Here is a 17,892-nt window from a genome sequence, read left to right on the forward strand (position 1 = left end):
TCAACTACAATTTCCTCTGATCAATGATAATTCATTATATTTGAAGAATACGGTTATCAAAATTATCTTAGTAATGTTAAGATAATGAGTTGATTGATAATGACATGATGGTTTTGGAAAAACAGAGAAAAATTTTGGAGACAAATTTTGGAGAATGAGAACAATTTCTACACATATACTCTTGATCTCTTCAGAAATTTTATAATGAATAGTACCTGGAATTGAACATGTAGTATCCTAAATGTTAAAGTAAAATGATTAGTAACTAATTATTGATATACATACAAAAATATACACATCATAGCATATTGAAGATCGTATATCATCACTACGTTAAGTTTACATAAAGGAGTTGGAACACAAGACTTGATAACACCAACAACCTTATCGATTTTCTCTTTTTCGGACAAGCTGGTATTTGTCCCAAATTTGAGTTACCTTCACTCGAAAACGCAAACAAATGTCACAAAGTATATATATATATATATATATATATATATATATATATATATATATATACTTTAACTGCAATGTAAAATAGATAAAACTAAACATAATTGTATATTACCACCATCAAGATATGCAAACTGCATCGCAGAAAGTCATAAAATTTATCATAGCTATCATCTGCTTCTGCTTCTTCAAGCACTTCCCTTATAAATTCTTGAGTATACCTCTAATGTCCACCCTAGGTATTGCATCTTTTATGACACATAATAGCATGGAGAACACCCACGGATCAGGAATGTTGTATAGTCTTGCATATGATTCTTGTGGCTCAAAACCTTGTAGAAATTGAGGTGACAAAGCTGAGATTATGGTTTGAGGTTACAATTGAGAGAAATTGCAAGGGGTACCAAACAGTTTTGAGTCGTCTACATCAACAACAAATGTGCAATAATCTTTCATTTCTTGTTTGACAAATATGATTTGGAGGTGAAGATGTGTTTCTTTGTTTGAAAATGGTGAAAACGACGGTGCTATATTTATGAAGTGTAATCGTTATCCAATAGAAAATCTACATAAATCTATTCAAAAATTTTATCCGGATAAGTACCAACCCTATTAGAATTCGAACATGAGTTAGTTCGAACCATGTTAGAACCCCATTGAGGTATTCTACTACTAAAATTAATAAATTTGTGTGTAAGTTTTAATTGTTTAAACAAAAGATATGGTTTACACAAAACATGAGAACATACAAATACACATTTATTTATTAGATTATATCAAATAACAGATGTTACATTACCCAATCACTATAACCATGAAACAACACTGCAATTCAGGTTACTAACAACTTCTCTGAATGCTTAAAATATGTTTACGGTAGGTTTAACACCCCGCCAATTTTCCATCTGACAGCGCGTTAATCCAGGTCCCACAGTTAACAGTTACGCCCTCTATATGAGACGTTTAAAGCAATCGCATTTAATTTTATTAAAATTTGACTTTCAAAACATAAGTCAAGAATCCCAAAACAGAAACACTGTTGTGATCGGAACCACAAGCCAACAGTATTTAAACAGTTATAAAAGTTTTAAATGCGAAAGTAAATAATGTTCTTTAAATCAAATGCTGACTCCACGGCCGGACATGCAACAAACACAGCGGAAGCTTACCTCTTAAGGACCTGAGAATAAAAACACGCAAAAACAGGTCAACAAATAATGTTGGTGAATCTACAGGTTTAAAGTTAAGTAACAGTATCTGAAAAACAGTTATCAGAAAAATAGATTAGTTTCCTTGACCACGAGATTTTACAAGTACAACACCAAGTTGCAAAACGTTTGCATAATATATGAGCACCTGAATACTAGCAATGACCCGAGTATAGAAACCACTATACCCGCCTTTACCTCCTAAAATGTTATACACTTGTTCGAGTGTATCTAATGTTCAAAATAAATGCACCACAGTTAATATTACAGGGTGAGGTTGTCAACCTAACGGATCCGTCCATCTAAATTGTGCTTACACCGATGGTATTAAAAGTATTCAAGTTAGAGGCTTTGTGAACAAACTCAATATGCATATATAGTACTCGTGTCAATACAAAAGCATTTGAAAATGTAAGTATAACAGCGTGTATTCTCATCCCTGAAAACATGTAAAAAAAAAGCGGGACTGTAGACTCACCTTTGAATAAAGCTCGGATTGAAAGACAAAAACTTGTACGGTTTACAGCTGAGTAATGCAACCTAAGTATACGTATTTAGGTTGGTCAATATATGTATCTTAAATAAGTGTGGTTTCATAGTATAAGTTGTCTTATTGCTCGAATCGACGCGTTTCAAAGTAAAAGTCAACTATATCATGCAAGTCAAACAAAGTCAACCGAAGTCAAACCGAAAGTCAAACTTGGTCAATGTGGTCAACTAAAGTCAACATCAGTAGGTTCATGTCAAATGTTGGTCAACATGTCAAACCTAAGTCAAATAACACGTTTTAGATCATACATGGTCAATTTCACAATTTCAGTTTATTGTTGTGCACCAAGTTCATGAACACGTGGCATACTTAGCACATTATCTCATAGTACAAAATTCACGTAATCATGGAAAACTCCAGATCATAAGTATACTCAAAATCGATTCCAAAAAGTCCGGCCAGGGTCTCATAAGATAATTAAAAGTCGGGAATCAGAAGGGGTACATTTGGGTTTTGCCAAGTCAGTTTCTGACCGCGCACTGATTTCGTTTTGGCTATAATCGGAGCTAGGAATGTTCAATTGATACAAGACCAGTGGCCATAGTTCAAGGACAAGTCAAACTAACACATATCAAAAATCGAGCAATTTTTGTTTAGGTAATTTGTACAGTTTATTCATGCAAGTTAAATATTCAGTTTTCAGCTCAAATCAGAATTTACATAAAGTACGGCTCTATTGTGCCCAATGCATAAGGTTTCAGAGATTGAAATATATCATGTTAAAATTCATATTCCAGAAGCTTACATGCTCATTCAATAAACACAATCCACGGAGTATAAAACAGAGAGCAATTTACAGATTCGATTCTAGTTTAGCTAGTCACATTCGCACGCGATTATACGAAGATCTAGATACAATTAGCCTATGATATCTACATGAAAGATGAATTAATTTTTGTGTACTTTTCAAATATGCAAAGCTTTAATCACAAAAGTTAACACATTTTATCATACAAGGTTATTTTCATGCAAGTGCTGTATAAAACTACTTTTACACTAATTCAAGCATATCTCGGGTTTTACATAAGCAAACGACATGATATCCTAGTGTAACTTGAGTGTTTTTAAATTATCTTTCCAGTGGTATAAGTTTCACATGCCAATTAGTGGTCTATCAAACCCATATTTCTGATTACACACAAAAACACAACGTTAATTTCAATTAAGCATAACTTGATCATCCGGAAACGAAATCAAGCGAATCCAAAGCCTAAACTCAATAGTTTTTCACAAGGAATCTGAATATAACATAATAATTAACATTTGAAAAACTTAATTTTTCTGATCACTGTAATGGCCCGGAAATTTCCGATCAAATTTAAACCTTAATCTTTATATATTTCCGACATGATAAGCAAAATCTGTAATGTTAAGTCTCGAAAGCTTTGGAATCTATAATCATATAATCAAATACCTTTTGACTATTTCCGACGATTCACGAACAATTGTTTGTAAATAAATATATATACATATATAAGATGTCTATATTTAATGATTATATATGTATATTGTAATGCATTAAACTGTATAAATATTAAATATTAAATATATGTTATTATATATATGTTATAAAATTATTAGATATTACATAATTTAAAAAAAAATGTAATCTTAATATATGTAATTACAAGATAAAAATATAGTTATTATAATAATATTATTACTCTTATTATTATAAAATAAATATTAATACTAATATGAATATCATTGATATGAATATTATTATTTGATGCATTAAATTTGTTATGTTATGTATTTTTTTTTATAATTATTGTTTCCATTTAAAATCATCCTTATTATTATAATTATCATTAATTAATATTAAACCTATATTAAAATTATCAATTCCAATATTACTAATATCATCTTGTTATTATTTTTAAATTTAGTATTATTAGTACCTTATCTATATAAAAAAATGAATGAAAAATGATGATTATCAATATAATATTTATTAAATTAGTATTATTATTAATATTATTATTAATATTAATTAATTATATATAAAAAAAACATACGAAATCTGTATAAGATTCTGGTGATCGATTTATTTGTCCACGAATCTGTTACCAGTGAATTCCAAAACACAAACATACAAAATCAGTTATTAATCAAGATCAAATTATTTTTTTTACCCGATGAAAACATACAGTCGACTTCTTTGGTTATAAAAATCGATCACATTGTCTGTATCATGAACTCACCCTAATTCCTCTTTAACACTATCAGATATCAACAATCATTAATCTTAATAGACTTTATAAAAATAAATCGAAACAGAAAGGGGCAAGAACCCAGAACCCGTTCTCTGTTCTTCAACTCTACAGCCATATTTTAAATTCGAGTCTTAATTCAAAAAGTAAAAATGCAGAAACGTTAGGAATCTTTTATTGAATCTATCTGCAAAATCTCAATTCTCAATTCTTTATATCAAGTTAGAATTTTTGGAGTCAAACTTGGATTTTAAAAGGTCAAACATTATGTTCTTGCTAAAATTCAAGTTCGATGTTATGTTTTAAGTAAAATTAAGGATTGAGAAAGTTTTTAGAAAAGAATTACAACCTGTTTCATGTTAAACTTTTGATCTAAAATAGCCCAAATCTTGAAATCATTAAAAAAAAATTTATACTCGTCGCTACAGCAGGTTTAATATATATATATATATATATATATATATATATATATATATATATATATATATATATATATATATATATATATATATATATATATTATTTAATTTTTTTTTTACAAACACATATGAATTATGTATGAATTTGATAAGTACCCTAAATCCTTGTTCGTTAAAATTGATTAATTTGGATTCTGGGTCGTTTAAGTTTGATTGGAGAAGAAGAGGAATAGAAATAGCTAATATATGGTTTATATTTATTTAAGGGAGTATAAATTCAGAAAAATCGAAAATGGTTCCATGGTCTTGAGTGTTAGAGGGCTTACAAGGGGTCTTGGGTTCGATTCTCGCAACAGCCAATATTTTTTTAGAAAGAGTTTAATGAGGTAGTTACTCACATTTTTATTATTATTATTATTATTATTATTATTATTATTATTATTATTATTATTATTATTATTATTAACAAAAGAAGTATTTTAGTAAAAATTATTATTCCTATTATAGTTATTATCAAAATTATCATTTTAAAAATTAACATCTTTATTATTACCATTATTACTATCATTATTATTATTATACTTAGCCTGGTATTATTACAATTATTAATTTAACAAATAAATTATCATTATATAAAAATATATTTAATGGCCATAACTTAATTATATTAATATTATATTTATTTAAAATATATAAAATGAATATATATAAAACATATAAGTTATTTATGTAAAAATGATATAACTAATAAACTTATATATATATATATATATATATATATATATATATATATATATATATATATATATATATATATATATATATAAATTTGTTCGATTACAAATATGTGTATTAATAAATATACAAATGATATAGGTTCTTGAATCCGAGGGCAACCTTATACTTGATCAATGATGTTATATGTATTTTTACTACAAAATACATTAGGTGAGTATATAGTCCCTTTTAAACTCTAAATATTTTGGGATGAGAATACATGCATTTTATGATTTACGTTATGGACACAAGTGATCAAAAATAAATTCTACGTTGAGTTGTACCATGGCATATTTCTTTATACTTGGTAGCTAATATTTACATGAGGAATGTAAACGCGAATCCTGTTGATAGATCTATCGGGCCTGACAACCCCAACCGGGCTGGACGACCAGTTTTCAACGGTTGCACAGTACTTCGTTTCTGTATACTACACTTGGTACAGTGTAGTGATTATTTAAGAATATTCTGCGATGATTTAAATGTTAAGTATGGTTACCAAGTGCTCAACTACTTTTGCATACACTTGCGAGTGTATTATGTTTAAATATATGAAATCTTGTGGTCCATAGTTATTACGCTACTAGCATCAAACCTATATATCTCACCAACTTTATGTTGACGTTTTAAAGCATGTTATTCTCAGGTATGAATTAAGTCTTCCGCTGCGCATTTAACTCATATTAAAGATATTATTTGGAGTCGATCATCGCAATGGGACCAACTGTTGAAGACTTTGTCTGGGTGGATTAGGACCGGTCCTTTCAGTTGGTATTAGAGCGGTGGTCTTAGCGAACCAGGTCTTGCATTAGTGTGTCTGACTAGTAGTTGTTAGGATACATTAATGAGTCTGGACTTTGACCGTGTCTACATGTCAAAAGTTTTGCCTATCATTTCTAGTCGGAAATTATCTACTTATCATCCTTAGGAAATTGCATGTTTATCATTCTTAAGTCTAGACACGTCTTACTGCATTTAGTGCATCGATAGTGTATAGACAAAATTCATATCTTAGCGCATCTGTAGACTTGCCTGACATATGCCGTAGGTTCCTCTGTAGTCTACGAAATCTTTAGTATTATATATTCTATATAGTTAGAATATCATCTGTTATCCGAAAATCATTTCACATCGAAGATCCCTTCCATCCACCAAATTGCCCTCTTGGTGATGAACCTGAAGCACTTACCAGCGAACCTGTTCAAGAAACCATTTTCTCTCTTAATTCCAGAGTGTCTCGTCAAGATTATATACTATCCCATATTTCGAATCTTGTTCATTCGCTCGCTCCAACCGCCAATCATCCCGGTGTACTAGTAGAAGTTAACGAACTTCGCGCTCGCGTAACGGTCTTGGAGAACATGGTGCGAAGGTTACAAACACCAGCAGCAGCACCGGCAGCATAGCCAGTACCGCTAGCAACATCAACATCGCAAGCTTCGGTACCAGCAGCATTACCTACATCAACAGCATCACCATCATCAACGTCGACAGTACCCTTATCACTCCCAACCACAACCGTGTCGTAAACCTCAATCGCAATCTATACCTCAAATATCAACATCACACGCCTCAATATCACCATCTGTACTTCGAGTATAATCTTCGTTCTACATATCGTTCTACATCGATTATCTTTACTTTACGTATCATTCTACCTCATTTATCTTCGTTCGACCTGACGATTATGTAATCTCTAATGTTTTAGAGGACATGTAATCTAGTAATAACGATAAATCAAATGAGTTTAATATCCTATTAACTCATTAAATTCATAATTACATTCGAAGAAAATATATATGCAAGTATATTTTCATAAAGATTGTAATTAAAAATTCTTTCGTACAAACTATTAATAGTGAAATATTTTAAGGGGTAGGTAGTACCCGAGGAATATTTAGATCTCACATTAATAAGTTACAGTGTACATCCTCCTAATCTGATTCAATGGTCATTTACTATCCTACTTACAACCACTGATATACGTATCCGTTCATCACAGAATAACCATTTCCATTCAAATTACATATTTGGATTTTGATCTATCAAAATTCAACAAGTGGCATAACGAAGAAAACATTGGACAAGTAAAATTTGTTAGAAACAAACGGATTAACTAATTGAAATATTGTTAAGATTCCACGCTAACTGTTCCTAGCTAACTGTTCCTAGCTAACTGTTAATTTCGTATTACATTTATCACAAATTTTATTTCTGTTATTTACTTTTACGCACTTTAAATAACGAGACATGTGTACAAGGTTTCGACCTATCATATCGACCCATCTGTACATATATTTCGGAACAACCATAGACACTCTATATGTGAATGTGGGAGTTGGCTATACAGGGTTGGAGTTGATTCCAAAATATATATATGGTTTGAGTTGTGATCAATACTGAGACCGGTACACGGGTCACGATACGTATTAATTAATTCGAATATTATATATTTAATTTATATGTGAATTTATTGGACCATTGGACAATCGGACTATTAGACTGCTAACTTTGGACAATTAAAATGAATTAAAATATTGATTATAACATATGAAACTAAACAATTCTTCAAGTTTGCCACTTGATTTCATCTTAAACCTCATTTGTACCTCGACAGTTACAATTCGCGTTCAAATCTTTTCATGATTCTTGAAAACACCTCGACCGAGAAGTTGAACCAACCGCACTTCATCTACGGAAGAAAAAGAGTTATGCATATAGTTATGCACCTGAGGAACTCTCGAACCCAAAGTCATAGTTTAACACATAACCGCGACGAGTCCTTTATCATTTATTAGCAAAAACAACCTTACGATTCCTTTTCAAAGTAGCCAATTTTGTCAAAGCTCCAGCAGAACAACTTCGACCTTTTCATTCGAATAAAGTCTTATTATAACTTTGATATATACGATTGGCTTCCCTCATCGTTACCGGGGAACCTTTCATATCCCATCATGTTATCGTCAGCGTTTAATCATCTAAAACACAATTCTTCTGAAACCACCTCGGTTTGATAACCGATGACCCAGATCCGTTAACTTTGAAAATGCTGACGAAGCAGCATGTTGTAGATGGTCTTAATGGCCAAAAGTTGATGATAAAAGAAGGAAGTGTTAGGAACACTCGATAGAAAATTTGGTATTGAAAATCGGATTGAGCACACCATGAAGAAAACAAAGAACAAATACAAGGATCAAACCCTATATTCAAAGAATCCAGATGATTCTGTATCTAATGAAATCTTTAGCGAACACCTTGCTTCTGAATCTAAACCCTTACGGGTAAATTTTCATCATCATTCTTCGATATTAGAAATTCCAAGATATTATCGTATCTTTCATTGAAAATATCTTCAATACTTCTGAAGATATCTTCAAAATATTCTCGTCCGATATTAATTATCTCTCCGCTCTATCTGTACTACATTATAACAGAAACTATTTTAGTTCCTAAATTTTGAAACCTTCGAATTTAAAATATGAATGTTTTGAAGTAGTGTTGGGAACTGATACATGAATTAGTATAATATAATGACACTTGATCAACGTCATTATATTACAGTAATATATGTTGAGTTTCTAATGAAGCATGATGATTCTCAGTACCGTCATCATGTGCCATGTTACACGGCTCTTACATTCTATCCAATCTCCAAATATATTAGGAACATATCATCTTGATAGTTCTATCTTTTCCAGGATATTCTGGTAATTTGAAAAATCAAAATCGTGCCATTACCATTTCTTTCTAAGAGCATTAGCTATGTTCATTCCAAATTTCATACCTACGAATTCCGGACCATTGCTCGCTTGACTCGAGGACGGGAAGATATAAAACCCAACAACCACCCAGAAATTACAAACCGTGTATATCAATTCATATAGCAATATAAAGACACGGGAGAACTAGAAACACTATAAATACAAGAGTATAGTAGAAGTGAATAGATTCTTCCGGCGGTAGATAGAAAAGAAGACTTACAGATACGAAAATTAAGAGTATATCAAGAATCAGAACGGGATGGAGCATTTTAAAGAATACTTTAAGGTATGAATTGAGGGAGAAAGGATAGAAGATGTGAGGTATGGAAGTAAGGAAAAGGAGGAGGGAATTTATAACAAAATATCCGACAGAGAAATCGAAACAGATTGCCGCATTAAATCAAAGAAGATCCTGATCGCCGAAGAACCAAATCCTATTACGTAAGATTTTCTTTAAATCCCTAAAATTCTGGAAGTTAATAGTAACTACGTCATCGGTTAAATGAATATATTTTTACTCATCTCACTCTTTTGCGATAGCCTCATTTATATTCTTCACGTAATCAAATCATCTACATTACCCAATGATAATAAAACTCCATTATCACCTCATATACGTCATAAAAACATTCTTATTGTTATCCATGACGACCTATATCAAATTTCGAGGACGAAATTTCTTTAACGGGTAGGTACTGTAATGACCCGGAAATTTCCGATCAAATTTAAACCTTAATCTTTATATATTTCCGACACGATAAGCAAAATCTGTAATGTTAAGTCTCGAAAGCTTTGGAATCTATAATCATATAATCAAATACCTTTTGACTATTTCTGACGATTCACGAACAATTGTTTGTAAATAAATATATATACATATATAAGATATCTATATTTAATGATTATATGTATATTGTAATGCATTAAACTATATAAATATTAAATATTTAATATACGTTACTATATACATGTTATAGAATTATTAGATATTACATAATTTAAAAAAAATGTAATCTTAATATATGTAATTACAAGATAAAAATATAGTTATTATAATAATATTATTACTCTTATTATTATAAAATAAATATTAATACTAATATGAATATCATTGATATGAATATTATTATTTGATGCATTAAATTTGTTATGTTATGTATTTTTTTTATAATTATTGTTTCCATTTAAAATCATCCTTATTATTATAATTATCATTAATTAATATTAAACCTATATTAAAATTATCAATTCCAATATTACTAATATCATCTTGTTATTATTTTTAAATTTAGTATTATTAGTACCTTATCTATATAAAAAAATGAATGAAAAATGATGATTATCAATATAATATTTATTAAATTAGTATTATTATTAATATTAATTAATTATATATAAAAAAAAACATACGAAATCTGTATAAGATTCTGGTGATCGATTTATTTGTCCACGAATCTGTTACCAGTGAATTCCAAAACACAAACATACAAAATCAGTTATTAATCAAGATCAAATTATTTTTTTTACCTGATGAAAACATACAGTCGACTTCTTTGGTTATAAAAATCGATCACATTGTCTGTATCATGAACTCACCCTAATTCCTCTTTAACACTATCAGATATCAACAATCATTAATCTTAATAGACTTTATAAAAATAAATCGAAACAGAAAGGGGCAAGAACCCAGAACGCGTTCTCTGTTCTTCAACTTTACAGCCATATTTTAAATTCGAGTCTTAATTCAAAAAGTAAAAATGCAGAAACGTTAGGAATCTTTTATTGAATCTATCTACAAAATCTCAATTCTCAATTCTTTATATCAAGTTAGAATTTTTGGAGTCAAACTTGGATTTTAAAAGGTCAAACATTATGTTCTTGCTAAAATTCAAGTTCGATGTTATGTTTTAAGTAAAATTAAGGATTGAGAAAGTTTTTAGAAAAGAATTACAACCTGTTTCATGTTAAACTTTTGATCTAAAACAGCCCAAATCTTGAAATCATTAAAAAAAAAATTTATACTCGTCGCTACAGCAGGTTTAATATATATATATATATATATATATATATATATATATATATATATATATATATATATATATATATATATATATATATATATATATATATATATATATATATATATATATATATATTTTACAAACACATATGAATTATGTATGAATTTGATAAGTACCCTAAATCCTTGTTCGTTAAAATTGATTAATTTAGATTCTGGGTCGTTTAAGTTTGATTGGAGAAGAAGAGGAATAAAAACAGCTAAAATATGGTTTATATTTATTTAAGGGAGTATAAATTCAGAAAAATCGAAAATGGTTCCATGGTCTTGAGTGTTAGAGGGCTTACAAGGGGTCTTGGGTTCGATTCTCGCAACAGCCAATATTTTTTTAGAAAGAGTTTAATGAGGTAGTTACTCACATTTTTATTATTATTATTATTATTATTATTATTATTATTATTATTATTATTATTATTATTATTAACAAAAGAAGTATTTTAGTAAAAATTATTATTCCTATTATAGTTATTATCAAAATTATCATTTTAAAAATTAACATCTTTATTATTACCATTATTACTATCATTATTATTATTATACTTAGCCTGGTATTATTACAATTATTAATTTAACAAATAAATTATCATTATATAAAAATATATTTAATGGCCATAACTTAATTATTTTAATATTATATTTATTTAAAATATATAAAATGAATATATATATAAAACATATAAGTTATTTATGTAAAAATGATATAACTAATAAACTTATATATATATATATATAAATTTGTTCGATTACAAATATGTGTATTAATAAATATACAAATGATATAGGTTCGTGAATCCGAGGCCAACCTTATACTTGATCAATGATGTTATATGTATTTTTACTACAAAATACATTAGGTGAGTATATAGTCCCTTTTAAACTCTAAATATTTTGAGATGAGAATACATGCATTTTATGATTTACGTTATGGACACAAGTGATCAAAAATAAATTCTACGTTGAGTTGTACCATGGCATATTTCTTTATACTTGGTAGCTAATATTTACATGAGGAATGTAAACGCGAATCCTGTTGATAGATCTATCGAGCCTGACAACCCCAACCGGGCTGGACGGCCAGTTTTCAACGGTTGCACAGTACTTCGTTTCTGTATACTACACTTGGTACGGTGTAGTGATTATTTAAGAATATTCTGCGATGATTTAAATGTTAAGTATGGTTACCAAGTGCTCAACTACTTTTGCATACACTTGCGAGTGTATTATGTTTAAATATATGAAATCTTGTGGTCCATAGTTATTACGCTACTAGCATCAAACCTATATATCTCACCAACTTTATGTTGATGTTTTAAAGCATGTTATTCTCAGGTACGAATTAAGTCTTCCGCTGCGCATTTAACTCATATTAAAGATATTATTTGGAGTCGATCATCGCAATGGGACCAACTGTTGAAGACTTCGTCTGGGTAGATTAGGACCGGTCCTTTCAATCATGCATAAAAAAATTCGGTTTTAAACCCTAACGCATCAAACAATCAATATAACGATTACAATTAACACGTACGCGTATAGACTTGAGCAATTGACAACATAACTATGAAAATTTAATAAAAATCAGATTTTTAATATTAGGGTTCATGTGTTTATACCTTAGATCAACAATTAAAGCACACCAATACGTAGAGGAGATTGAGAATTACACTTTTCGTGTTCAAGGCTTGAGAAAAAATTGAAAATTGATGGTGGTATTGGTGATGGTGATCGACGGCAGCCAAAGGGAGGGAGGGAACAAAAAAATCGACTGGTATGTGTAATTGTGAGGGTTTATAATGTTTAGGTTATCACTTAAGCCTTTATACTAGCCCTAGTTCTCTTAAATTGCACCTAAGTCCTCCAAGTTGCAAAAATTAAACATAAAAGGGTGGGGAGGGGGTGTTCGGCCGAATGGGCCCCATGGGGTACTCCCGGGCTCGTGTTTTGCAATTCCGTGTAATCGTGGTCCATTTCAAGTGCCGTTTAGTCGTACCGAGGGCCCGGAACGCTAAACCGATCGTTAAACGCAACCAAACGTTAATTTATTAAAAACCCAATAAATTAATTATTTTTAAAAAGTTAACAATTAATAAATTAATTATTAAAATAAACCCGAGCGTCTCGTTGCTAAAAAAACAGTTACCAAAATCGTATAGTTTTTATCGTATTTCTTTATCTGAAATATTTATTCGAATTAATATCAACCCATATTAATTATTGTAACCCACCAAGGATCAAGTACGTATTTATTACACATAAACACATAAAAGTCAAATAATCGCCGTTAAATAAACTAACGAAAGGTTAACGGAAGTAACGGAAAAAGCCGGGTTGTTACATTACCCACCTGTTATTAAAAATTTCGTCCCGAAATTTTAGTGAACGTCCGCTGAAGTAGTTTCCTGGGGAAACGGTTGCGGGTATTTCAGTCTCATCTAGTCCTCACGCTCCCACGTGAACTCTGGTCCTCTTCTCGCGTTCCACCGAACTTTAACGATAGAAATTCTACTTTGTTTCAATATTTTGACCTCACGGCCCAAAATTTCGACAGGTTCCTCAATGAAATGAAGTTTGTCGTCGATACGCAGTTCCTCTAAAGGAATAATCAAATTATCATCGGCTAGGCACTTCTTTAGATTGGATACATGAAAAACGTCGTGTATACCGCTGAATGCTTGTGGCAGTTCCAATCTGTAAGCTATCGGTCCAACTCTTTCAGTTATCTCGAACGGTCCAACATATGTAGGACTCAATTTACCTCGTTTCTCAAATCGTACAACACCCTTCCAAGGTGATACTTTAAGCATAACTTTGTCACCAACTTGGAACTCTATATCCTTCTGTCTAACATCAACGTAACTCTTTTGATGACTTCGAGCCGTTCTCAATCGTTCCTGAATCTGTAGAACTTTCTCAGTTGTCTCCTGAATAATTTTAGGGCCTGTCAACTGACTATCCCCCAACTCGCTCCAACAAATGGGAGATCTACACTTCCTTCCGTACAATGCTTCGAAAGGTGCAGCCTTAATGCTCGCATGGTAGCTGTTATTGTATGAGAACTCAGCTAGTGGTAAATACTTATCCCATCCGTTTCCAAAATCAATGACACATGCTCGCAACATGTCCTCAAAAGTCTGAATAGTTCATTCGCTCTGGCCATCTGTCTGGGGTGATATGCTGTACTCATATCTAAACGGGTCCCCATTTCTTTCTGTAATGATTGCTAAAACTGGAAGTAAATCTGCTGTCGCGATCGGATATAATGGATATAGGCACTCCATCCCTAGAGATGACTTCCTTAATGTAGATCTGAGCCAACTTCTCCATTTTATCAGTTTCTCTTATCGGTAGGAAGAGTGCAGACTTAGTAAGACGATCCACGATAACCCAGATAGCATTGTAACCTCCCACTGTTCTCGGCAGTTTCGTGATGAAGTCCATTGTAATACCTTCCCACTTCCACTGGGGAATCTCTGGTTGAATTAATAATCCTGATGGCTTCTGATACTCAGCCTTGACTTTAGCGCAAGTCAAGCACTTTCCGACATAGGTAGCAATGTCAGCTTTCAAATTTGGCCACCAATAGAATGCCTTCAAATCCTGGTACATTTTATCTGATCCCGGATGAATTGAGTACCTTGACTTGTGTGCTTCCTCCAACACTAGTTCTCTCAATCCACCAAACTTTGGTACCCAAATTCGATTAGCAAAGTACCGTGTCCCATCCTCCTTGATGTCAAATTTCTTATCCATTCCTCTGAGAAATTCAACATTGAAATTTTCTTGCTTCACTGCTTCTTGTTGTGCTTCACGGATCTGTGATGTGAGATTCGTATGAACAACTATGTTAAGAGCTTTAACCCTAAGAGGTCTCTCTCGCTCTTTTCTGCTTAAAGCATCCGCCACAACATTCGCCTTGCCCGGATGGTATTGAAGTTCGCAGTTATAATCGTTAAGTAGTTCCATCCAACGTCGTTGTCCCATGTTGAGCTGTTTCTGATCGAATATGTGATGTAAACTCTTATGGTCAGTGAAGATAGTAAACTTGGTTCCATAAAGGTAGTGTCTCCACGTTTTAAGTGCAAAGACAACAGCTCCTAATTCAAGGTCATGCGTAGTGTAGTTCTGCTCATGAATCTTTAACTGACGCGATCAATAAGCAATAACCTTATTTCGTTGCATAAGCGCGCAACCCATTCCTTGACGTGAGGCATCACAATAAACAACAAAATCTTCACTTCCCTTGGGTAGAGACAATACTGGTGTAGTTGTTAACTTCTCTTTCAACAACTGAAATGCGGACTCTTGCTGTTCCGACCACTCATACTTCTTGCCCTTATGAGTCAACGCGGTTAATGGTCGGACAATCTTAGAGAATCCTTCAATGAATCTCCTGTAGTAACCAGCTAAACCCAAAAATTGCCGGATCTAAGTTGGCGTCTTTGGAGTTTCCCAATTCTTAACTGACTCAATCTTTGCTGGGTCGACTTGTATTCCATTGGCCCCTACTACATGGCCAAGAAATTGTACCTCTGGTAACCAAAAGTCACACTTAGAGAACTTTGCATACAACTGTTCTTTTCTAAGCATGGTCAATATCGAACGTAGATGCTGTTCGTGCTCTTCCTTGTTCTTGGAGTACACCAATATATCATCAATAAACACATTGACGAATTTATCTAGGTATGGCTTACACACACGGTTCATGAGATCCATGAACACTGCTGGTGCGTTCGTCAAACCAAACAGCATCACTGTAAACTCATAATGTCCATAACTTCTAAACGCTGTCTTCGAAACATCAGCTTCTTTGACTCTCAATTGGTGATACCTGGATCTCAAATTAATCTTCGAATAACAACTCGATCCTTGTAGTTGATCAAATAAGTCATCAATCCTCGGTAACGGATACCGATTCTTGATTGTCAACTTGTTCAATTCTCTGTAATCGATGCACAACCTCATCGACCCATCTTTCTTTTTAACAAACAAGACTGGGGCTCCCCAAGTTGAAGAACTCAGTCGAATAAATCCCTTATCTAATAACTCTTGCAATTGACTAGACAACTCTTGAAGCTCTGGGGGTGCAAGTCTGTACGGTACGCGAGCCACCGGTGCCGCTCCTGGCACTAATTCTATCTGAAACTCAACTTCTCGATGCAGTGGAAGACCAGGTAATTCCTCCGGAAAAACTTCAAGAAATTCCTTAACTACAGGAACGTCTTCGGGTCTCCTTTCTTCAGGTACAATCTGGCTTACGTGAGCCATAAACGCGATACATCCCTTTCTCACATACTTCTAAACTTTCAAGCAGTTAATGAGATGTAATTGTGAGCCATTCTTTTCACCAGAAATCATCATAGGCTCACCGTCAGCAATAGGAATACGAATAGCCCTTAGGTCACAGACCAAGTCGGCTTTGTTATCAGCTAACCAGTCCATTCCAACCACAAGGTCAAAACTTCCCAGTTTAATAGGTATCACATCAATGTTAAAAGGATTATTTTCTAACATCAAGGTACAATCACGATAAATCTTATCAGCTCTCATCAAGTTACCATTCCCTAGTTCTATGGAATACACGTTATCTAAGGAAGAAACAGGGTTCTTAACATTGTGACAAATATCCTTAGATATAAAACTTCTATCAGCGCCAGTATCAAACAAAACATAAACAGGTTGATCATCGAGTGAAAACGTACCCGTGACTATCTTCGGATCATCACGAGCTTCCACAGAATTGATGTTGAATGCCCTGCCTCGAGCATTCCCATTGTTGTTCTTAGGACAGTCCTTCTTGAAATGACCCGGCTGTCCACAACCATAACAGTTCTTACCATTATTAGAATTGTTCACATTGCTTGCAGTGTTGTTGTTGTTGTTGCAGTTGAGATTAACCTTTCAATCTTTCGCCAAATGGCCAAACTTCTTACAACGGTCACAATTTAGAACTAAACATTTTCTAGTGTGATGCTTGCCACACTTCTGACATTGTGGCTTTTTGCCCTTATACCCGGAGTTAGTTCCTGTGACCCCAGTGTCATTGCGGTAAGAATCTTGCTTCTTGAATGGCTGCTGATTAAAATTCTTATCCTGACCACCGTTCCACTTCCTCTTACCATCGTTAGACTTATTCTCATTCACTGTAGTGCCCTTCCCTCTCTGGGCAATCTGATCCAATAGCAAACTAGCCATGTCAATAGCTTCTTGCACGTTTGCAGGTTTGGAAGTAGTGACCCCGCCTTGAATATTCTCACTTAGACCTTCGATGTACAGCTCCACCTTACGCCTTTCAGGAGTAACCATTTCAGGACACATTAACGCCAGCTCAAAGAATCTCTTGTTGTAGGCGGTGAGATCGTTGCCTACTAACTTCAGCTCTCGGAACTCGCATTCCATTTTCTTAATCTCATTTCTTGAACAATACTCCTCTATCA

General features: G+C 32.5%; 1 long non-coding RNA gene across 1 annotated transcript; it reads right to left on the reverse strand.

Annotated features, from left to right (window-relative positions):
- Positions 1 to 244: 244 nt before the first annotated feature.
- LOC139893337 (uncharacterized) lies at positions 245 to 960 on the reverse strand. The gene is made up of 2 exons (XR_011774478.1): positions 569 to 960; positions 245 to 438 (listed from the first exon to the last, which is right to left on the reverse strand). It is a non-coding gene; the product is annotated as an uncharacterized lncRNA (long non-coding RNA).
- Between the last annotated feature and the right edge of the window lie 16,932 nt (positions 961 to 17,892).

This window comes from Rutidosis leptorrhynchoides, chromosome 2 (assembly GCF_046630445.1).
Source record: "Rutidosis leptorrhynchoides isolate AG116_Rl617_1_P2 chromosome 2, CSIRO_AGI_Rlap_v1, whole genome shotgun sequence".
Lineage (NCBI taxonomy): Eukaryota > Viridiplantae > Streptophyta > Magnoliopsida > Asterales > Asteraceae > Rutidosis > Rutidosis leptorrhynchoides.